We start from the raw sequence: 24,915 nt of genomic DNA, 5'->3' as shown, positions 1-24,915 counted from the left end.
TTTATCTTTGTTAGACACAACATTAATGAGAACTAACAGACATCTTTTCGTCCACTTTACTTTCTTCACATTTACATTCTAAATACTACAGATAACACCCCCTGTACTTTCCTTGGCGTTATTGTCTGTTAGTTCTCATTAATGTTGTGTCTAACAAAGATAAACGAGCCCTTGAAAAAATCATAGCTTTCCTTCATTCATAGCGAGGGTCTCGTCCTGGCAGACTTAATGCCTTGAGGTAGTATGCGAGGGATTATTGGTCAGCTGCCAACTCGTAAAAAGATCACGTGCTACGTGACGCCAAGAGGCAAAAAAAGAGTGTTCCACACTCGCCGCCATGGCTGCGATTGGCGCTGACTAACACTCCTAGGTTTAATCAACATATATACCCCAGAAAGTGGACGGGAGGATGACCGCCGCCGTAGCTCAGTGGTAGAGCATCGGACGCGTTATTCGAAGGTCGCAGGTTCGGTCCCTGCCGGCGGCAAGTCATCTTTTCGTCCACTTTACTTTCTTCACATTTACATTCTAAATACTACAGATAACACCCCCTGTACTTTCCTTGGCGTTATTGTCTGTTCGTTCTCATTAATGTTGTGTCTAACAAAGATAAACGAGCCCTTGAAAAAATCATAGCTTTCCTTCATTCATAGCGAGGGTCTCGTCCTGGCAGACTTAATGCCTTGAGGTAGTATGCGAGGGATTATTGGTCAGCTGCCAACTCGTAAAAAGATCACGTGCTACGTGACGCCAAGAGGCAAAAAAAGAGTGTTCCACACTCGCCGCCATGGCTGCGATTGGCGCTGACTAACACTCCTAGGTTTAATCAACATATATACCCCAGAAAGTGGACGGGAGGATGACCGCCGCCGTAGCTCAGTGGTAGAGCATCGGACGCGTTATTCGAAGGTCGCAGGTTCGGTCCCTGCCGGCGGCAAGTCATCTTTTCGTCCACTTTACTTTCTTCACATTTACATTCTAAATACTACAGATAACACCCCCTGTACTTTCCTTGGCGTTATTGTCTGTTAGTTCTCATTAATGTTCCGCCTGAAATCAGACTTTCATACGTCACTGCTGCCGTGCCCAACGTTCCCGCCTTTATTGCGCGGCCGCCGACACTAGTAGCAGCAGAGCGAAAGTAGCGGGACCCACAGTAGCAACAACGGCCATCGAAGCTTGCCGCAATCGCCGCAGTGGATGTGGACGGAGAACTTGACAACGAGACTTCGAGCGTAAGGGTTCATTCCGCGGCACCCAGTGAAAAGACACATCGGTTTCCTTACTGCAGCACTGGCGTTGTGCACAATTCGGGCATCCGGCAATATGACATGCATGCGGCATTTTGTCGAACTTTCTGTCAGAGCGACTTTCACGAGCGCGCAAAACACACGCGGCAGTACACGATCCCGAAACTACCACTGAGACGCGACCACGTGTGCGAAGCAGGGCGCCGGGCGAAGCGCAGTTCGACGAAAACGGAGCCTTTGAAGCACGCACGCCGTACCCCATGGCAATGCCACAGAGGTTCTTTTTTCCATGAATCAAACGGAAACGAACAAACAGCATTTTATTACGTCTTTTGATGCACGGAAGGTTCTTTTTTTATTGCTGCTAGTTTCATTACTAGTGATTTATTGTAGGCAGACTCTCATACGTCATCGGGATCATTTCGAAAATGTCCCGCTCGTGGCGCTCATCATGTGATACATTTAGCTTAATTTCTCGCTAAGTAGGGCACTGCTGTTTATAATACTGCCGTTTTAGAAGTTGTCATACATTGAGCTTTCACTTTGACATAAATTGTTATTTGCCTTTAGTGTGCCTTTAATTAGAAATGTAATTAGTAATGGTCGCCTTTTTGTGGTGTACGTATTCTTTTCGCGACGTTGAAGACATCATCAATGTTTATTTTTTTGAAAGCATAAAAAAATTGCACTCGAAAGCATAAATATAGGACTTCATGCATCTCATTCCAATCGTCAACCTTTTTATTAGGGGTTTGATATTTTGTTACACAATATATTTTAATTGTACTACGTAATATGCGCTATGTAAAAGTACTTTGTAACACCAGAATATCGTAATAAAATTTTCATACGCAAAAATTCCGACAGATCACACGCGCTGTGGGAACTGATTTAACGCTAAACAGTCAGCGAGTAGCTGCAAATGCCGCATTTCTTGGCTTTGAGCCAAGCCTTGCGTTGTAGAACGGTGTGTTCGTGTTAATTCAGTAGTTGTCTGCATATCGTGGGCTTACTAGACACATCGACTATACTGGCATGTAAAGGGTAACATCTGATCCGACATTAAGTCGGTACTCTCGTTACAGCAAGGAAGTCATCTTTACCGATATGAAGCGTAAGCCGTTTCCGTTGCCATATTCATGCGGGGACGAGGAGCGCCGGACTACAGCTTGTTGTGTCATAGAGTACATATATAGTTCGTATAACACTGCTGGTTGATTGGTTCCTTAGTAACCTCGCGCAACCCACCGCGGGGGATCGGCCATTAAACTGGCGGTACCTTGTTTTAGAAATGAATTTGTTTTATATTTTAAATATGTTCAATCTATCCACCTGGTCACGCTTGGCTGAAAGCCAAAAAAATGCAGCATAGACAACTACTCGTTCATGTCTTCGCATGAAACCGATTCCCACAAGGCGTGGGATCTGCCGAATTTTATTTTATTGTTGATTCATTTGAGAGGTGCACGAACGAATCTTCCGGGCTGAAGGCTTGCGTTACTCCGTCTGTCAGTGCCTATCTTTTGCTGTTGGAATTGGCGAGGCGCCAGAAATTTATTGCCCCGGAAACGCGAGGCCTAATCGAATCCTTCGTCTAACGACCAAACAACGGAAACTTTCTTCTCGTCGTAGAGGTGAGAAGTAAGCGATCAATCAAGCGAACTACGAAGCTTTTGTTTTTGTGGCACGCCTTGCGAGCGAAGGACCACTCGCGAAGTCTCGACAGCTTGATAGAGCGCCACGCGGGCTTTAGCAAAACCTCGCGTACTCACGTAGCACTGGAGAAAAACGAAACAAGTGCAGAACTTGTTGTGTAGTGCACCGGCTTTATTTTATTTTGGGAGGACCTATCTGGAAGCAGTGCCACATTTTGTAAACAAATGTACCCCCCCGCCCACCAAAAAAAAAAATAATAAAAAAACATCTGAAAAAGCAATGAAACTTACGTGAAAACTCTGAGCTGGTAAATAAATGTTTCACGGAGTTCAACGATAACAGGGCTAATTTCAAGTTGTATTGTTTTAGCTAACTCGCAGCGGTGACATAGGTCGCCATGTGACAGTATCAGAGATGTTTTACTATACAGTTTCTTGAAGTCACCATGGGCCAAGGGGCTCAATAAAAATGGTGCCGCGAAAACGAAAGAAACTAATGCAACTAAGGCTACTATGGTGGCCAGTTCGCACGACTTTATGACTATTCACGCTGCCAAGAAGTCATAAATCCATGGAAAATGAAGCGCTTCAGAGTACTGATGAATGTATCACCATTACTTATGCACAATATTTTTATGATGCATTTCGCGGCCACATGCAGTGTTCTTGAACAATACTCGCTGTGGGACACCAAACACTATTAATAACACTTTCTGCTTTGATTCCCTCGTCCCGTATACACAGCGTGGGGTTTCCAGAGCTATAACTTTATTGACCAAGATGATAGATTGCAGGTCACGGAGCGAGCCAAGAATGCAGTACGCCTTCTCTGAACGTGTTTCCGGTACTCCGATGCATCTGTCACGAATCGGAAGCCTCCTTGATCATTGAACCCTAATGAATCTCACAGGCCGCGCACGCGTCATATAAGAGTGCGCGAGTCCCCGGGAGCCTCTTGAGAGCGCCTGCGGTCACAAGTGGTGCCACTGAGACCCGTTTTCGGCCCGCTTCTATCAAAGCTTGCTGCAACACAGAAGTATACTGTTATACACTAAGACGTATTAATTTTCTTCTGCCGCACATTTTTGTTTCATAGGGGCGCGATCAGCGGAGCGCACGTCCGCTGAACGGCAGTTTCCCTTGTACGACGCTAACAAGAAACACACCAGCTGCTGCGTAGTAATGAACGCAGGAAGAGAAGCGTTCGGTCGGACTCCTCAGCGGTTCGGTGAAGTAGGAATGGTGGTAGGGGAATTGCCCACTTCCGGCGTTGTACCTTAGACGTAGTTTGTATTATGATAGTACGTCACCTCTAGAGGATGCTCGCTCTCGGTGGGGTGAAAGAACTGTGTGCTCTCACGGTGGCTGCGCTATTATTACTCCATCTCTACTTGCGCATCCGTACTATCGCTTCGAGCATAGCGATCCTGGTGCAAGCACGGTTGTCGAGGCAACTGAAAGGAATTGCAATAAGACAAACTTGGGCTAGTTGGTCGTACTTGATAATGAAACGGCAGCGCAACCACACACGGACCGAAGAAAGAAGGAGCACTGTGTTCCGTGTTCCTGCTTTCATCGGTCCGTGTGTGGTTGCGCTGCCGTTTCATTGTGAACTGAAAGGAAGTTTATTACGCTACAAGATAAGGGTCGCCTCAAAGTGCCGCATTTCTTCTGTGTAGCGCATTTCTTCTGTGCGAACCCCGAGGTGAAATATGAGGCTGGGCTGCTGATTCCTGTTTTTATAATGAATAGCAGCCCTTCCTTCGAAATATACTTAGGTCCCTTCCGCGTCATGCGGTAAATATAAAGAGGTGAGCTTGTACACTTATGTTATGAAAAAAATCAATTTCACAAGGTTTGTTTCTGAAGGTGAAAGCCTCAGATGCCTCATCGCGAAAACTGGAAGCCCGAACGTGAAAACTGACCGCCGCCCTCGGTGACGTAACACGGGTGTTGCGCATGAATAATACGTGATGACGTCAGACATCGCCAAAATTTGTGACGCCACTATGACGTCACGTACCGTGATGTGATATGATTGCATCGCCACATGACATCGTCGTTTAGTCAAAGACGCGCCTATCACTGAGGCAGTGCAAAACGAGGTAAGGTGGAGAATGATTCCAGTGCCTCCGATCCCGGAGGTTGTGCAGAACCAGGTTTGGCGCAGAAAGTCTTAGTGGAGAGAGGATCAACACAATCTACTCAGAAGAAATGAAGGCGAGGGGCTTTCGCCTTCGAGTCGTCTTAGGCGAAGGCATAAAGGTCCCTGTGACTTTTTCTTCTCAGTGATATTGGCCCGTAGGAATATTTTTCTTTCAATTCATTTCAATTCAGTTTTCTTCCATTTTCTTTGATATACACGAAAAAATGAAGGAGGCCCGAACAAAAGTGAAACACGGTTCACTATCCGGCCTCCCTTACGAGGCATACAGCATGACAGCGGATACGGCACGAAGAAAAAAAACCCAATACGCGGTTTTGTAATAAGTTTGCGCATTTCGTCTTTTTTTTGTTTTGTATGAAATTATAGATATTTCATTCGCATACCAAAAAAAAACAAGCACACGAGCATGTGCTATATTTCTGTAATAAAAGAAACATGGTGGATATGCGTAGTTGCGTTTTGCAAACGAAGGAAAGAGATAAGAACACTATAGAAACACATATAAACTGAGAAAGATAAAAGGACAATTGCCAGCAAGTGTAAGCTATTGAAAGGATACAAACAAATGTCAATGTTTACTTACCGGTAGATTCGATAACTATTTCATGTTCTATCAAGAAGTTCAGAAATCTTGGATGTCTGCAATAGAGCAACAAAGTTAAACGAGTATATGGGTTAGTCCAGTTTTCTGTATTTCGGAAAGGGTATGGATGAGTTTTTTTCTTAGGCTGGGCTAATTAATGTACGGAGTGTTCCACCAGAAGCTTTAAAGCTCTGTTTGTATCTGAGGGCTAGATTATGTAAGTTGTGGGCAGAAATTATGAAAAAAATTCACCGCCATATCCACGAAGTGAATGATGTTAGAAGAGCTTGCTCGGAGGTGATCGGGTAACCCGCGAATGCTCGTACACATTCCTCTGCCATCACATATAGACGTGACAACGTTGTTATATATGCATTACATACACAATGTTTATTAATGTACGGTTGGATGCCGTATATACATTTTGAGGTAGCAACCGCTTTTGACGCTTAGCCGCGGCATCCCGCGCCCGCACTTCGGGGTTCTCTTGCCGCCGCTTCCGATCTGCTTCTGCTTTGCGACCTCTCACCGCGGGGTCCGCTCGACGGCGCGCGTCGCTGGCCCGCACCTCCGGGTTTGCTTGACGGCGAGCCCTCTTCGCTTCGGCCTCCCGGGCTCTCACCGCAGGGTCTTGGCGTCGAGCCCGAGCTGCTTCTGCTCTGCGACCTCTGACCGCAGGGTCCGTTGACCGCGCGCTTCGCTGGCCCGCACCTCCGGGTCCGCTTGACGGCGCGCCCTATTCGCTTCGCCCTCCCGGGCTCTCACTGCAGGGTGTTGGCGTCGAGCCCGTCGCGCTGCTGCCTTGGCTGGGGTGTTCATGCTACGGAGATGTATCCAAGCGGAGATGTATCATAGAAGAGTCACCTAACTAGCGCTTACGCCACTTGCGCCGAGCGTGGTGTGTGCCACCTTGAGTGGCTGGCGGTGGCGCGCCATCCAGTGAGCATTCTTGAAATCACCGGAGAGAGCGCAGCTGCGCCGAGCGTAGTGCGGTGGCGCAATCTTGTGAGCATTCTTGAAATCACCGGAGAGAGCGCAGCTGCGCTCCTGGCGGGACCCATGAGAAGTAGGGAGCCGACGGTCACAGCGGTGTGGACAAGGCGCGAGCATAAGAAGCTTGGCGAGCAAGCTCCTAAAAAAGAAACGTGGAATGAGCGGTCCGGTGTGTGTTTTGTAGTGTACTCCAGCTGCGCGATGGAGAGCTTTCTTGTGTAGCATATATGTAATCTATTTATGTTCGCTTTTTTGAAACAGTGAGCGATGCTACGAAGTGCAAGGAGGCTTCGTGCCGAATTGGGCGAAAGCGCAAATTGCTTCTCGGGTCGGGAATTTGCGGCCTCTCATGCATCAAGCTCACGTTCCAAATTGTTCAGTCTCTGTCGGCTATCCATTCGTCGACGTCTGTTGGACGCCGTGTACGGTGCCAATAAATGTCACATAATCGAGGGACAATTTATTGGCTACGCCCACAATGGCCGTCGAGGAAAGTTGATGCGCACTCTTAGTGGAGCAACGTTACCATGGTAATTGAATGATTAAAAAAAAAGATTTCAGAGCAGATAGGAGAAAGTTGCACTCGTCCGAGCTTAGAAATGTTTCGTGTGCGCGCAATACTTTTGCATGAGTGGGGCTCGAGGAAACAATGTCAATAAAATGAAAAGCTGGCGTAGTTAGTCAAAGGTAACCTGAGATTGTTGGCGGGCAGCGCCTCAACACTGACCGATAAAAATATCAACGCAGTGTGCGCGCTCCTTTCTTTCACTAATAATAATAACAATAATAATATCTGGGGTTTAACATCGCAAAACCACGATATGATTATGAGAGACGCCGTAGTGGAGGGGTCCGGAAATTTAGACCACCTAGGGTTCTTTAACGTGCACCTAAATATAAGTACACGGGCCTCAAACATTTTCGCCTTCATCGAAAATGCAGCAGCCGCGGCCGGGACTCGATCCCGCGACCTTCGGGTCAGCAGCCGAGCGCCATAACCACTAGACCACCGTGGCGATGCTCCCTTCTTTCACTGCACATTAGCTAAGCAGTGGTAGACAGAAGCCCTCCTTTGCTTTTTAGCGGTGAATTTAGATGTGTCGAGAAAGGTTCGTTGCTCTCCATTAGCCAATGCAAGCATTCAATTTGATGAACAAATGACACGTTTAATATAGTCATTCATCATGGCGCTGAGCGCAAGCAAAAGGCAAGAGACGAGAGAAGAAGGTTCTTGTTCTCTTGTTTCTCGTCTCGTGCTTGCGTTCACTGTCATTATGAATGATTTGTTCCAACTAGTCCAACTCGCAGCTCAGTTGACTTAATATAGCCCAAGATCTGTGTTAATTTGCTTGCGGAGATTGAAGCTCACTTATCTTTTTTTTTTATGTTGGCCTAATGCCTCTACTTCGATAAAATCTATCTTACTGCAGCAAAAAAATTTGCAGTGGCTTAGCTCGGCTATGCCAGGATTATGCATGAAGAAATTACATTCCCACTTCTGCAGTGATCACATAGCGACGCATGTCCAAATGCTACGTAGGGTATTAGCGTCGAATAAGACTGCGAAAGCTCACAGACGGCCCAATATATATATGAAAAAAGTGTGTGGTAACTCATACTCAGGAGCAAGGCTACAATAGCACGGCAGTAGTGTGTAAGCATCGTGTCCACGTTCGTATCAGCACTTAGAACATTCTTCTTGTGAGTTCCTAAAATATTTTAGTGTTCTTGCGCTGATGATGGAACGAGCATAAGTCCTATGATGATCAATACATGTCTTCACTCTGGCCACCGCATATGCATTGTCTAGTGTTCCACGTCTGCCTAGAATATGTTTGCGCCAGCAGTCTCGATGCGATGGTTTGCCCGGGGGAAATTCTTCAGGAAACCATCAGCGTAGCGTGAAACAAGCCGATTGTCTGAACCTCTGAACTTGCTTGCTTGTACGAGTGATGTTCTCATAGGAAGTTATATTGCACATTCAAATATGTGGGATGATTGCAGTATCGAGTTTCTGTTCATGATGCCCTTAGCTCAAATCCAACCGCTGGGAACACATATATTTTTGTCTGTTTACTCAAATGGTGAAGTCCAGTTTTCAGCATGGGAGAAATGTTCGTCTGTGGTTGCTTGGGAAAAGTTGTCATCACAAATTGTTGGCGTATTCTGGAGTGCTGTTCACACGCCATTGTCTTGCATTGAACCTCCGCGCTTATACAACAGTGGTTACGGTGCTCGGCTGCTTCCCAAAGGTCGTGGGTTCAATCCCGGCCATGGCAGTTGCATTATTGACGGAGGCGAGTATGCTAGAGGCCCATGTACTTAGATCTTGGTGCACGTTAAAAAAAAGAACCAGGTGGCCGAGATTTCCGGGACCCTCCGCTACGGCGTGCCTTCTAATCGTATCTCGGTTTTGCATGTAAAGCCCCTGCAATTATTGCTATTTATCTCTTGCATTTTGGGAGCGTTATTGAGAGAGAGCATATAATTGTGATATCATATTTCATTGTTGTTACTGATGAAGCTTAATTCATGAACCTCCTTAACATCGAAGCCGTTAGTGTCATTCAACATCGATTGGAAGTATTTTGCTGGTCATCAATTCATGAATTGATGAACAGAAAATAATTTTAATCTGGACCCTATTCATGAACCTTAACAGAGGAAAGTAGGCAAGACCGACCTGAGCAGCGAGGATTGAGAAGCGAGGGCTTCTAGACGATTTGGTACAGAATAAAAAGCACGCTTTCATTGCCATTATAGGCAATCGAAAAAATTTGGCACTGCCCACCTTGTAAGCATGGATAGGACAACGCAGTTTTTATGAAGCCTTGCGGAGCCCGTTCTATTGTACACTGAAAACTACTTGACGTAACAGAACTACCTTAGTGTTCCTTTTCTCTTAAATCCGTACAGTGAACGGACCTTAAGTCCGTTTACTGTAAACACTGAAATACAGCATTCTATTCAATGAACATGACTATGAAAATGCACCGTTTATCGCCAGCCCCTCTGACCTGCAATTTTGGCATTCTACCACTGTATGCAATTCACGAAAATCTAGCCTAGTTCTAGGTTCGGCTTCTTGTAAAAATTTTTAGTTATGCTCAAAGCCGGCTTTACAGGCAAATCAATCGCGTTGCAGTGAATACTGGGAAAACGAAATAAATGTATATTGCTGGCCTTTGTGTGGTAATGTTTCGTCTCGTTGTATTCAATTCGGTAGACAAAGCAATAGTTATAGGGATTTCCAAATCATTGAAGCTATGAGAAGTAGTCGTGAACGGAATGAAGGGGAGCGTTGTCATTTGCCCTGTCCCAGGGAACCCGACTCACATGGCTTCTATGACGCCTTGTAAAAGACATTCCATTGTCTACACACCATTCTTTCACCTACCAGAGGGGAATGGACCTGATTTTCTTCTTAAAGCACAAACCCCATGACATTGTGCTATTTTACTCTAAGAAGTTGCGAAATATTGCAACATGACATTTGCAGTGATATAACTCGTTGCGACGACATATCTCTAATCGCCAGTACCAACAACTGTCAATTCCCTCATACTACCAATTTATGTAACTAAAAAAAGCTGGGCCGCCGGATTCTTATAAAAAAGTTCCATCAGTTCTGCGAGAACTCTCCTGGGTTCTTGCAGGTTCGGCTGCTTCCAGCAATACTCAAGAGTGCACGAAGCGCTCTTCACGATGCGAGGCAATGGAATTGATCGAGTATTAGAAAAGCAAAGAAATGTATATTGGTGGCCTGTTTTCTCACCTTCACTGTCAGCTCTATTCACTTCGATAGACAATGTAATACCAGCGCCGATTTGAATAATCACTAAGGCTACGTTCAGCAGCAATGAAAGAAAGGAAGACAACTCAACGCAGAATATTTTTTAGAGTTATCTAAGTGACTCATAAGTGCTTCGTGGCTTGTAATACCCTCCTGTTTTGTCATCGTATGATGACCATTTTCCACCGAGTATTACCCTCTTCGTTTCCCATCAGATCCTGCATCCCACGCTCTATCTCCCGCACTAAATTTCTCTCCGCAGCGGCCTTCAATGGAATGTTCTTGCCGGGTGGCATCGGCACGGCGTCTTTCATATTCTTTCTAGTGTTTGTCAGCGTGTAGATTGGCTCAAGAGAGGGAACATCCCGCAACGAGCAAAGCTTGGCGGGTGCGCGATGTGTTTGGCACTACATTTTCGCAAGGTAGGAATCTTGCTGATGTGGATAATATTCCATGCGGATTTACACATTGTCCTATAGAGAGTTTTTATTCTACCACCAGAGTACTTGAAGAAATACTTCATAGAAAGCGTTCTCCTTTTATGGTTATTTTTTGCAGCCGCCACAACGCATTTATATGCTACAGATACATTCACCTGCTGCAAGTGGGGATGTTTAGCCCGTCGGGCTAACATCCCAACGACAAGCGGACTTGTATGCTTCAAGGCTGCAACTGCTTTCCTTAGCGCAAGTGTGCATATGCTTCGTACCCACTCCTCCAAACCAAATAAAGGAGGAGGAGAAGAGGGCAATTGCGAAATTGGGGAAAGGAGGGGCCGGCGTGTTGTGTTCAGTGAGTCAAAAGAATAGAGGAATAGTCCGTGAACGCTAAAAGAATAAGCGCTAAAAATCGACGAGCTCAAACAAGGGACAGCAGACAATGGACTTTGCGCTTATTCTTTTAGTGTTCGTGGATAGCCAACTAGCCCAACAGCCTGTTCTGCCAATGGTCCGTAAAAAAAAAGCGGGGGCGGCGGAGGGAGGAGGAGGGTATGGGGTAGACATTTCGCTGAATTGTATCTGTCAGAAGGGAGCACCACTTGACAATGATAACTTCACGTGAATAAGCACAGCTAGAAATTCCTAGACAAAGGGCTTAATTCTCAGTGGTTTTCGTTGTGTATGTACCATATCTGATGGATTCAAGACCCTTTGAAACGTGTATACTTGCTGGCTGGAGTACATCAAACTTGTGAATAAGGTATGATTCTTTATATTTTCTGTCTCTTGGAGATCGGAAGTGTGACTGAAGTATTCAGAGTTTGAGATCGTCAAAATTGTCACCTGCTACATTCAAATGATGTGCCGCTGCTTTCGGTAATTTGTTCGTCGCGTTCGCACGATGCTTCTTTAATCTAACATTAACAGGCTGTCCCGTTTAGCCAACTTACTGTTTCTGACAATATCAACATTCGATCATGCATGTAGATAACGTTTGAACTAGTGTAGGTAAAACAAGAGTTTATATGATGGACGTAATCACTTCCAGTGCTTTTAAATATAACGCCACCTTGAAGGTGTTTGCAAGTCTTATATCTTGGACGAGAAAAAGGTATGTGGTTGAATGAGGGTTTACTTTTGCATGCCCTCACATGTCTTTGAAGTTTCTATTAAAGCGATATGCGACCTTTGGTACTGCTTTGCTAAGGCGCTCGTTACTAGCTAATATCAGATAATACTTGCGGAGGATATTATTCATGTTTGGGAGCGCATTTCAGTATTCGGTTATAAACGGCAGCAGCTGCATCGGCTGTGCTAGGGGGTCTCGTCGAGATAGCATTGATTTGCTATCTAATTTACGCGCTTCTTTGTAGGCCTTGTTTAGAGTATATTGTGGGTAGTTTCTTTCAACTAATGTTTCCTTTAGGTTGCTTAAGTGGTGAACGTAGTCATCGTCGTCGCTACAGATACTCCTTATACAGCTCTCCTGTCCGACAAATATCTATTGTTTGCAGTGTCGCGGGTGATAACCAATGTAATCTCGGTATTATTGGCCATCTCGTGGTTTTCTGCAGAGCGTCGTCATTAATGTTCTTGTTTCAATAGATATCGTCATGTCTAGGGAGTTCAAGCCTTAAAGAAAAGACATGTCCGCTTGTCGAAACTTCGGCTTTAGCACAACCCCTGTTTACGAATTTTTCATCCCTTCTGTATATAGTAATATTTGCTCATATATGTTGCACCGCCCTATAACTTAATTGATGCTTCTTTCTGGTATGCCCCGTATACAGACAGACCACTGTAAGAGCCCATGTCAGATAGTTCGCCCTCAGGGATTGCTTGCTTTTCATGAGAAGCTTGTTCGGGGAGACCCCATCGCAGCGACAGGGCGCAATGTTCGCTCACCGTACATATTCTGCAAACAGATAAAGCCTATAAACAATTCTGTTCTTTCTTTAGCAGCGGAGCTGTTAAGCTTTTCCTTAGGCAGCTCGGAGTCTCCGAAAGACTATTATCATACTTATACACGACAGACAAATGTAGACATTGTGACTCTAGAGTCACCTTAGAGCACATACTATGGGGATGTCCACATGTAATAAACAATAGCTGTGATGCAGCCTTAAACAGCGACAGCCTCCGCGCGCGCTGGGAGTCTGCGTTGCTCAGCTCGGACCTGGAGCAACAACTCTGGGCCGTCTAGCGAGCCGAGGAAGCCGCCAAGGGCCAGCAACCCTAGGCCGAAGCCTAGGTGGCATCCAGGCCCATCCCACCAATTCGCAGGGCAATCAATAAAGTTGATTGATCTGATCTGATGATTGGCCTCTGCATTCTAGCGTGTTGCTCGGCCGGCGCGCGATCTCTTCCTCATCTTCTTCATCTGCTCACTCCCCGATCACGTGCGCGCGGTTGCTATCTTACGATTTTCTTCGTCCTCTGCTTCATCTTCTGCTTCGGTCTCAGAAAACGTGCGCGATTTGCCTGGCATGGGATGCAATAACTCTGATGGAAAAATGGATTCTTTGAAGGTAGGACTCGAACCCGCGTACCCACGATCGGAAGGCGAACGTCGCAACCACTCGGCTATCCAGGTACGCTAAAAGAGCATAGCATAGCCTTGTACAGTACAGTACAGCAAGGGGACGGGAAATGGAAATGAGGGTCAGGAGTATATATGTGAAGGTGAGGAGGAGAGGAGAGAGTAAATCAAAGCAAAGATAAAGAAAAAGAGAGAAATAGAGAGAGAGGGAGAAATGGAAGAAGGACAGAAAGAGGAGAAAGACAGAAAGAGAAGGAAAGAGAGAAGTGAAGAAAGAGGGAAAGGAGTAGAGAGAGAACAGGAAAAGGAAGCGGGAAATATAGAGATGGCCAGAAAGAAAGGGAAGAAAGAGAAAGAAATACATAGAGAGAGAATAAAATAGAAATAAACAGAGACAAAAAGACATAAAAAACCGAGAGAAGAGGGAGAAAGAGAGGAAGAAAAAAAAAGAGAAAAATAAAGAGACACAAGGGAGGCCGCCCAGCTCTGCACTTCCTTCAGGCTTGACACCGCTAATGCGAAGCTGCCTGTATTTTTTACAGCTCGGTGTAAAGTATGTGGAGTGTGACCGAAAACTATCGTCATGAACGGCTATGTGCCACGGAATTTGGGCAAATCCCACTACTCGCCGCTGCGGCGTGGCCTCTAATAACCCTCAGAATGAGTACAGAGCGAGAGATAGAAATAAAGAAAGAAATAAAGAAAGAAACAAAGAGATTGAAATAAAGATATAAAGGAAGATACAGAGAAAAATTCTTGCCGAAAAAATTCGTCACGAGACGGGATTCATGCCTGCGTACCCTCGATTCGAAGGCGAGCGTCCTAACTACTCGGCTATCCAGGCACGCAAACAGAGCATAGCATAACCTTGAATAGTATAGTCTAGCAAGAGGGTGGGAAAGGAAGTCATCGTGAGGGGGAGAGAAAGGAGAAGGGGAGAGAATTAAGCAAAACATAAAAAGAATGAGAAAGAGAGAAATAAATGGGGAAAGAAAAAGAAACAGAGAACATCAACGAAGAAGAGAGGAAGTAGTAGATAGAGAGAAAAGAAAAGATAGAAAGAGAAAGCAAGCAAGCATCGCGTCGTCCAGCGACCAGACACTGCACCACCTGACGAAGCCACGCATGCGCAGTAGCTAAGCCACGCCCACCGACGGAGACATTGCGCGCAACCTCCGCTCTTTAGTGCATAGCCTAGCTGCGTACTCCCGAGAAGGAAGCCACATATCTCGAAGCTACATGTGTTGGTCGACGGGGATTACGAGCGGTGACGGGCCCATGCTTCACTGTGCCAAGCTTTCCTGTGCCAAACTGTCCGCAATTTTTTCGTTCAAGATTATTATTTTGACCGTAAAGCATCCCTCGTTTCGAAAGTAGTCACACAATTGTCCAGTATGGCTTCCGCGTGGTATTTTCGTAGAGCGCCGACAGCCAAATATATGAGGGGCGCACCGGCGTTATCTTACCTAGGACGTAAGCGAGGCGCGTGTGACAGAGCGCGGCTCCGTAATTCCTCCCCGCCGATAGCCACACCGGTGTCGAACGACTATAGCCTTCGAGTCGTGTTTTCCTGTAAAGCGTGCTTTGCGGATGTCTCCGCATCTCTAGGAGAAGCTAAACCTACAAGAAACCGGTCGGGGCTCGTGTGAATTACAATTAAGGCATTGCGAGTTTTTAAGACGAAAGCCTTAGATGGCTCATCAAATGCGAAGAGTGACCATCGATGTCGGCGTCAACTCGAGTGATGCAAAAAATCACCATCATGTGATAAAATGACCTTATGACGTCATCATAATGTCAGAAGTCGCCAAAATTTGTCACAATCGTAACGTCACATGATGACATCACGATGACCACGTTGTGCGCAGAAAGCTTTGGGGGGAAGGGGAGGTGAAAACACTCGTCTGAGAAGAAAAAGATTGCTTTCGCTTTCACGTTGTCTTAGACAAATGCGTATGGGGCCGTGCAACTTTTTTTCCTCCATGGGTCTTTTTCTCGGACGCTGCAAGGCGACTGCACCAAAACCTAAATTTGTGTTGGTTATATCAGGTGATGATAGAACGAACTTGAGCTGCCCCGCAAGTTAGTTATATCATCCACACTGATGATATAACCGACTTATGGGAAATCCCAAAATGAAGAAGCTCTGTCTGGTGAAACGCTTTCCAAGCAGTGCCTCACACGCAACGTTGAACAAACTGACCCAGTGCGGTCCGTTTTTTATTTCTTCTTCTGGTTTTGCTGCAACCATAAAATGTAACAGAAAGCCTGCGCTCTTCCACGTTTTGTCCATTGAGTACGCAAGCCAGCCGGACGGAAACGTATTTAATCTTTAAAGACACTTCGAGCAGAACAATCTGGTCAATTCCTCGAAGTAAGTAGTTTATGCTTTGTCTCCATGGTGACTACAGAGCCAAATTCTGCAGCGAAGTGCACGCGAAAAGGTTACGCGACAAAACGTGTAAGAGGAACAAGATAAAATGGACATTGACAACAGTGGTGTCACATTCAACTTTCCGAATAACCAATTGGTGCAGCCGAAACCGCACGAACGACTGAGACGGCACGACATCAGCCAATTAGGAGCTGTCCGACCACTTCGACGTCTTTGGGAAGGCGAGCGAGATTGGGGCCGACTCCTGCTCGCTTCAAAGCCTCGAAAGTGGCAGCTTTGTGGACGGCCGAGTCGAACCGGTCGATAATTTTATTTTCTAGATTCACTGCTTGCGCACATGCTTCCTTCTTCCGTTCTTTCTAGTTCCGGTGGAGACATTCAAAGCCGCGAAAGCTAAACAGCTTCAAAGGCGTACCGATCTCGAGCGTACTAAACAGCTAAATCCGCTCAATGTGCAGGTTCGATACGCATCCGCTGTCCGGAAGTAAGAAGCAAGTATGTACTCGCTTATTTTTTCCTTCTGGTTAGCACACGTAATTAGAGAAGCACGCGTGACTGGAAAAGAGAATTGGGTTAATCTGCTCGGTACTCTTGAGTGTCTAAAAGACGGCTTCCCGAAGTGCAGGCCATTTATGCATGCACGGGCTGTTGCAATGGATGTTAGGTGATTCACGCAGTAGAGCTCGGAGGTTTTCTTTTTTCGCTACATATATATACCAAGGGTCAGTTCTTTCTCTGCTCTAGAGTGCTCACGGATTGAAGCGCAAAAATTTAGGGATCGGTAACGGCCGCATTTGCGTTCCCAGCGTGTACAGCGCGTGTCATATCGGCGTAATTTTGACACGAGCACTTACATAAGTACCGACATTACCATTAGGGGCCATATCTGCAGCGACATGACATGGTTATCACGATACATCGCTCATAGCTTTTGTTATATTGAAAAAACGGCGTCGCGTTTAAATCCATGACTACTGTACATTTTGCAAAAGCGTTCTAAATACTGAATGAACTCGTGAAAAAAAAATTAGACTGACTTATCAAAATCACAACAAAAGATGTATGCGTTCTGCCAATTATTCAAGTGGCATCTTCCGTGTGCACTGACACCAATTAGGCGACGTCTACTCATCATACACGTCTTTGTAAATTTACGGTGCTTGACTGCTGACTCGAAGGTTCCGGGATCGAATCCCGGCCGCGGCCGCTGCCTTTCGATGGAGGCGAAATCCTAGAGGCCCCTGTAATTAGCTTTAGGTGCACATTAAAGAACACCAGATGATCGAAATCTCCGGAGCCCTCCACTACGGCGTCCCTCATAATGACAACTTGGCTTTGGGATGTAAAACTCCAATAATTAACGTTATAATTATTACGTCCTTGTAAACGTCCGGCATGGGGCTGCGGTTGATGTTCCACGCCAACGCGCCGCGACGGACGAACCTGGATTCGAGCAAGTTTCTTTTCCTTGAGAGCGTTAAAGGCCCAAGTCAAAGGGATTCCGGTGTTGGCGTCGGCTGCGTTGTCCGTGAGAGAAAAATCGTGATGGACGCGGAGAATAAAATCAGAGGTTTGAGACGGAACCATGCTCAGACATTGTGCGTGGAAGTGCGATGTTCTACCACAGAGCTTCGCCAGTGTTTGAAACTGCTTCAGAAAAACAAAGCCCTATACAGGCGTCATTCAGAGAGAGTGAGTCGCGTTAACATTTGCAATATTGCATGGGATCACACCAGACATCAGGTCATGCGAACTGCGCAACGAGTGGGAGCTGTAAAGGCCGACCACTTAGGAAGCGACCAGGCATAATTGATCGCGAACATCAGCCACAGAATGAACGAAGTGCGAAGCTGTGAATATGGGCATATTTTCTTATGGAGGCGTAGTGGTACTCCGCTAATTTTCGAAATGATGAAGGAGTGCGTGGTGGGCACTTCGCGATCGTACACGCAGGAGGCGTTCTAGGAAATATTAAGACGACAGATGAAAGAAAATAGAGTGTTTCTCGGGGCTCGTTTCTTTCTTAGATACAGCCAAACGAATACAACAGATGATTAGTTCAAAGAAAGCAAGGGGACATTAACTGTTGCCTTTAACTGTAGTGTAGTAATTATGATGTAAACTGAAACGAAATACAGCGAACGAAGAATCACTCTTTCTACAGTGCCGCAACAGACCTGGCGTACGAGTACATCCAAAAATGGCAAGACATTATTTCTTTTTTTTCGTGCGTGAACTGGATGGTGGGTTGTAGGCTGTTCCGCGCCGTGAGTAAAGCAACTACGGTTGCCCCTTTCAAAATTACAAAAGGGCCATCTACGTACCAACAATAGATGTTCACACGGAATGGTAGTGAGTTTGCCACGGTAGCGCATACAGGGAAACCTTCACATTCATGGTAAATGGTGCTGTCTAAACTGAAGTGCGTTTGGTTGAAGCAAAAAAGCAACAGCACTACGATCTTTACCTTTTTGAGCGCACAAATGGACAAGAACGAAAAGCGACGTGGACATAGCGCTGACTTCCAACATCAGCTGTGTCCGCGTCGCTTTTCATCCGTGTTTATTTGTGCGGTATAAATTGAAAGATGAATTACCAAGATGCCCAAGCATACGCTCTTTCAAACTACGACATCCTCCCCCGACAATGCCGCACGATTTTCTGTATGACAATGGATAGGAGACAGGGCAAGCATATGCAGGAAGTTTCATGGTCTTTCAAGTTTTTCTTTTCGTCGTTTGAGTAAGAACTAAACAGCAGATAATAAAAAGAAATGCTAACACGAACTACCTCCATGTAAAGGAAACGAAGAAACATAAAATTGGTTAGAACATTGTTACAAAGAACAACTCCGTCTTCGGGGCAGGAAAGAAAGAAAAAGAACACTAATGCAAGCCCAGCGGCAAAGAAGTAAAAGGAATACCCGGATAACTTTTTGGGCTTTGTATGTATTGTATGTGTGTCTTCTTTTGTGGCATACTGTTCCCCGATTTGTTAATTTATGAATATGTGTCGGCAGTTTCTTTGATTTTGTATAAATGCACTGGAGGTATTATATTTGTTGTGGTTCTGCATCCCAAAACCACGATATGATCATGAGGGATGGCCTAGTGGAGGGTTCCGGACATTTCGACCACCTGGGGTTCTTTAACGCGCATTTAAATCAATCTACGCCATATTCTATTATTTCGTCTCCATCGAAATGCGGCTGCCACAGCCGGGAGTCGATCCCGTGGTCTCCAGGTCAGCAGTCGAGCACGATAAGCACTAGACCTCCACCGCGGGTCAAGTGCACCGAAGAAAAGAAGGAAAGGCTTAACTCCTTATTTGCCGCACAAAAATCGCAGACAGTTGGAGCCGGAGTTCTTGGTGGGACCTTCAGCGTGTCACGATAAGTATTTATCGCACACATACAATCCCTTACATGCATGCAACATGTTGTACGATAATGCAATCTACCTATCACAAATATGTCCACGTTTTATATTTTGCTCCATTTTTTTTATTAATATGATTGAAGTGTACTTATAAAACACCTGCTTTGTTAACACAATCTGTTCTTTTAAATACATACTTATTTAGACCCCCTACTAGCCAGTGGCTATGGGTCTAATGAGTGTTGTGTATTTTCATGTAATAAAAACTTGAAATAAAAAAACGATTGATTGATTGATTGATTGATTGATAAGTATTTGACGCTCTCTTTGGGATTTAGCAGCAATTTTTCTAATAGTGCAAACGCTTGTCGTTTGCCTACTGTTTCACTTAGGCAGCAGTAACTCCTATTGTCACGTGGTCGTGACATCGACGAAGGCAGCAGTCAGCACGTCAGAGATGAAACTCTTTGGCCGAACTTGTGGCCGGGAAACTGAAAGTCAAACTACAGCTATACACTGATAGCGGCGAACAGAGCGTCGACCATCGGCCAACTGACAAGTGGTCAAGCGCGTCGGCTTTTTTGCAGGCGCTACAGAACTTTCCAGCAGTATCGCTGGTGGCGGCGTCACCTCTCGACAAAGCTGGAACATTCACGTGCGGGGCGCAATCTTAACAAAACGATCTACTACAATCGCGAAGCTTCTCGAACACTGCTTCGCGGACAGCGTCGAGCGTTGACAACCGTCCCTGCCTGTAAAACCTGAATACATCAAGACAAAACAAGAAGTGGGCGTGGCAATATTATTGGAGTGGGCGTGCAAACAGGGACCCAAGAGAAAAGGCAAGACATCAGTATCTTCGAAAAACAACTGTTATAATCTAAGACAAATTTTCCGAGGACCAGTAAGTTATTTGGCGCTGGAATAATAGAAAAAAAAAAACATGACTCATCCCTCCGCCATAGGAGTCGGTACAACCCGAAATTGAAACGCGTTCTCGCAGAAGTAGTTTAATTTCTAATATACATTGATTCTATTGGTGTCTATTGGTGTCTATTGTCTATTGGTGTTTGGTAGCTATGGCACAGCTTGATGTGGACGCACCCACGTTGACACCTGGTGGCACATCTCCATCCAGACGACCAACGTCCATGAACATGATTAAATCTTTGTGGTAGCTGTAGTAGTTTACATACACCTGGACAGATCATATGGTGAATCCCGCGCAAAGAAGGCTTCATCATGCACATAACCCGACGTGTACTCTTTCAAAGTGTCGTCATTTCAGGAGAGAAAAGGCAAGGCGTGCACTCCCTAGTAGTCGGTGCCATTGCTCTCGAAGCAGTAGGCGGCGGCGAAGCATCGTTAATCCATGTGGAAAGCGCCCTACGCTGGCGAGGAGACGTCACATGCTGACGAGAAAAACGAATCACGTAACTGCATCGTCATCTAATCGAATCACCGTGGACGCCGCATTTCAACGACCATAGAGTTTTCTACAGTATCGCAGCGAAAGCCTTCGCCTCTCTGAGACTACCGAAACGTTCACAGTCGGTACTCCTTGGTGTCATGATTCATTACTCGTGGCCTCCGAGATTGGCTCTGGCAACGCGCCGTTGCAAGTGTTGCTCAGGCTATTCAGGGAAAGCAGTGCGACAGCTAGAAGAGCATCGGTTATTGGACGCTGTGCTTCTTTATGGAGCTTGGGCGAAGGTCGCCATTCCGCGGAATGTTATAGAGTTACCAGAAAGATCCCATCATGGCCGGGCTAGCAACGCGACGTGTCTCCCCTCTAGTCTGGCCGTGATTATCCCGGTTCGAGCGGGGAACATGGTGTGACAACCAGGAAAGCGCCGCAGAGCTATTTTTTAGTATGAATGGATGCTATGAACGTTGCTTGGGCTAAAGGCGCCATCTCGCGGGGTAAGGCGTTGACAAAATCAGACTTCTTTTGAAAACGCGCCGAATGGGACGGCCGTAGCAATGGTGGAACGGCGCGCTGCCGGAGCTAATCGCCGAGGCCATGTATTAATTCATTCTATTACTCCCAGACGGCGACACCATCCCGCAAACCAAGAGCACTGCGAGAGAAAAGTGTGAGAGACGAAAGGCGGGTTCGTGAAGCCTCCTGCACGTGTGACCATGGCGCAGTGGTTGGAGCGTTCACCACCTATCGTCGCGGACTGAGAGGTAGTGGATTGGACTCTCGTTTACGGAACTTTTTCTTCAAGCTTTTTTTTCTTTGCTATCTCATCGTGTAGTACATTTTGCGGACGCATTTTCGTGACGGAAATACGTCATCAGGGTCTTGGTGGACCGCGGCTTAAAACAATTTCCTGTTAAAAATGTATGCATTGCACTCAACGTGAAAGCTGTAGGAAGTGCAGAGCAGTGATTTGCTTGCCCTTCAGCGGCGCTCGCGTTCACTGGCAAGCGCGCACTGGCGTTCGAAACGTGCAGCCTGCTCGGCATACATGGCGGGAAACGAAACGTTCATTTGTGATGCAGTGGCGCCCTCTCTCCTCTATATTTTCTTCCTCCTCACGCTCCCTTTCCTTTTTCCATCCCCTTCCTATACTACTCCACAACGGCTATGCTATGATTTACCCTCCCCCTCATTTCTATCCTCCTCACCATCACTTCCCTTTCCCATCCCCTTGCTGCACTATACACGTCTATGCTATTCTCTACCCTCCTCCCTTCTATCCTTCTTCCCCTCACTTCCCTTTTCTCCCTTGCTATACATGACTACGGTATACATGGTTTTGCCTGCGGGACGTTAAGAGACGACGTGAGATGGCAGCATACGACAGCGTACGACAGCCCGGGCCCTGAACGTGGTCCGCACTTGAAAATCTTCCTCTTACATGGTCGCAGCTCAAGAAGTGTCACCTTTCTCAACAATTCCGCATACTGCATGGTTAGCTACTGTGGTAGAATCGGCATACAGCTGCTTCTGGCTTCTGACTCGTGTCCGTCTTTGCACGCGCAGTCTTTTACCATGAATCCGTAGCAACTAGCTCAGTTCTCTGTTAATTTAATGCTGTAACTCTAAACATATCCCTAATTTCGGGCTCGGTCTCTCTTTTTTCCCTTCCTTTCTCCTTTTCTCTCTCTCTGTGTTTTTCTATATCTTTCTCTCTGTAGTCATTCTCTCGCCTTCTATCTTCGCTCTCTTTCTTCCCTTTCTTTATATTCATTTCTTTCTTTCTCTTTCGATTTCTTTCTCTCTCTCTCTCTGTGCTTATTCTCCCGTTCACCTTACCCTCACATTTATCCTCCTCAACCTCACTTCCCTTTCCCACACCCTTGCTACACTACAGTATACAAGGCTATGCCGTAATCTGCTAGCGTGCCTGGATATCCGAGTGGTTAGGATGCTCGCCTTCAGATCGTGGGGGTGCGGATGGCGTTCCACGCCGGACAATTCAGCTCGTGTTCTGGGAGCCGAGGTAGAGGAACGCCATGAAGAAGAGGACGAAGAGAAAGCGTGCCGGTTAATGATGATGATAATTTTCTATCTACGACACACGGCACACCTCGAGCATAACATCATCAGCCTGGCTACGCCAACTGCAGGGCAAATACCTCTCCCATGTTCCGCCAATCAACCCGGTCCTGTGCTTTCTGCTGCCACGTTATACCCGCCAACTTCTTAATCTCATCCGTTCGCCTAACTTTCTCTCTCCCCCTTGCGCGTTTGCCTTGTCTTGGAATCCACTCAGCTACCCTTATTGACCAGCGATTATCTTGTCTAAGCGCTACAGGCCCTGCCAATGTCCATTTCTTCTTCTTCATTTCGACTGAGGTGTCCTTGAAGAAGACAAGTCCACTTGTCGAAACGTCGGCTCGAGCACCCACCCCCTGTTTACGGATTTTTTCATCGCAAGCTTCCATCTTCCACTTCCTGCCGTTTTTTGGATCTGCTCTTTTTTTGTCCCTTGAGTTTACAGCTATCATTTTACTTTCCATTGTTCGCTGCGTTCTCCTCAGTTTAAATTGAATTCTCTTTGTAAGCCTCCAGCTTTCTGCTCTGTAGCGGAGTACAGCTCAGATGCAGCTGTTCTATGCCGTCCTCTTGAGGGATAGTGGTAAACCACCATCCATGATTTGAGAGTGCTGGCCAAATCTGCTCCGTCCCATTCTTATTCTCCCAGTTACTTCAGCCTCATGGTTCGGCTCCACGGTTACTACCCGGCCTTTACAAATTCCAGTGCCTCACTACCTATCACAAAGCGCTGTTCTCCTCCGAGACTGTTGCACATTACCTTCGTTTTGTGCATATTAATTTTCAGACCTACCGCTCTGCTTTCATTGTCTAATTCCGTAATCCTGAGTAGCGACTCGTCCCCTGAGTTACTCATCAATGCAATGGCATCAGCGAATCTCTGTTTACTAAGGTATTCTCCATTAACTCGTATCCCTAACTCATCCCAATCTAGGGCCCCGAAAACCTCCAGTAAACACGCGGTCAACAGCATTGGAGAGATGGTATCTCCCTGCCTTACGCCCTTCTTTATTGGAATTTTGTCGCTTTCTTTATGGATGACTATAGTGGCTGTGGATACGCTACAGATTTTTAACATAACAAAACAGCTCTGCTGTAAAAAACCTACGCTTCAACAGCACGCGTTACGCCTTCCCTCCCTTATTGCTCACTGACTTTATTTCTGTCTGTATATAAGCAACCGCATTTCTATGTACGTCCAGAGGTTAAACCGCAATTAAAGGCACCATGTCTTAGATGTCACGAATTGTAGTTCTTAGGGCCATGGCTCGCATGCCAGCGTATTCTCAGCAAATATAACACCTGTGGTAATAGTAATGGGATTGTTCACATGCCCTCGAAACTGAAACAACCCGAAACGCCTTAGAATAGAGAAATGAGTGAGTTGGTATTCATTCGTACTTAGGACAGTGCAGCGATTACAGATAGGGACAAGGGACAGAAAAAGTGTACACGACAAGCGCTGTTTTAAATATTTGCCACTCTAACAGCGTTTCACGGAATAATTTTTGTAATTATTCCGTGATTTTGTAATTTCTCTAGGAATAATTAGAAAATGGACACAAGCGTAAACAGGCACTTTAGACATCACGTACAAATCACACACGACACAGGAATCGAGCTCATGACCACAAGCACGGAACGCTGATACTCTAACCACTACGCCACAGAGCCTTCTGTCCCTTGTCCCTTTTTGTGAGCGCTGCACAGTCCTAAGTATGAACCCGAACCGAACTGAGAATGCATAGCATGCGTTGGGTAAACGCTTCACTACGAAAGTAGTCAGGCGTGCAAACACGGACGCATCAGAAGAGAACAACACAGCCCTCTACCGTGTTCTCGTTCTGATATGCACAATACTGCCTCTTTAGCTTAGCAGCCATGGTGGATCATTGATTAGGGTACTCGGCTGGTGACCCGAACGTACAGGTTCTTTGCCGGCTGCGGCGGTCGCATTTCGATGGAGGCGAAAATGCTAGAGGTCCGTGTACTGTGCGGTGCCAGTGCCCGTTAAGGAACCTGAGGTGATCGAAGATATCCGACGCGCCTCATAGTCATATCGTGGTTCCCGCACGTAAAAAACCGGCCATTATCGTCAATGTCTAGCTTCTTTAATCGATATTCATTCGTTCCACGGTGTTAGTGTTGTTTTGTTCTCTCCTCTCCTGTTCGCTTTTCCACGCCTTACCTTCCTTTATAACTTATACCTAACAAC

Source organism: Rhipicephalus sanguineus, chromosome 10, assembly GCF_013339695.2.
Source record: "Rhipicephalus sanguineus isolate Rsan-2018 chromosome 10, BIME_Rsan_1.4, whole genome shotgun sequence".
Classification (NCBI taxonomy): domain Eukaryota; kingdom Metazoa; phylum Arthropoda; class Arachnida; order Ixodida; family Ixodidae; genus Rhipicephalus; species Rhipicephalus sanguineus.
Note: the sequence above shows the minus strand (reverse complement) of the source record.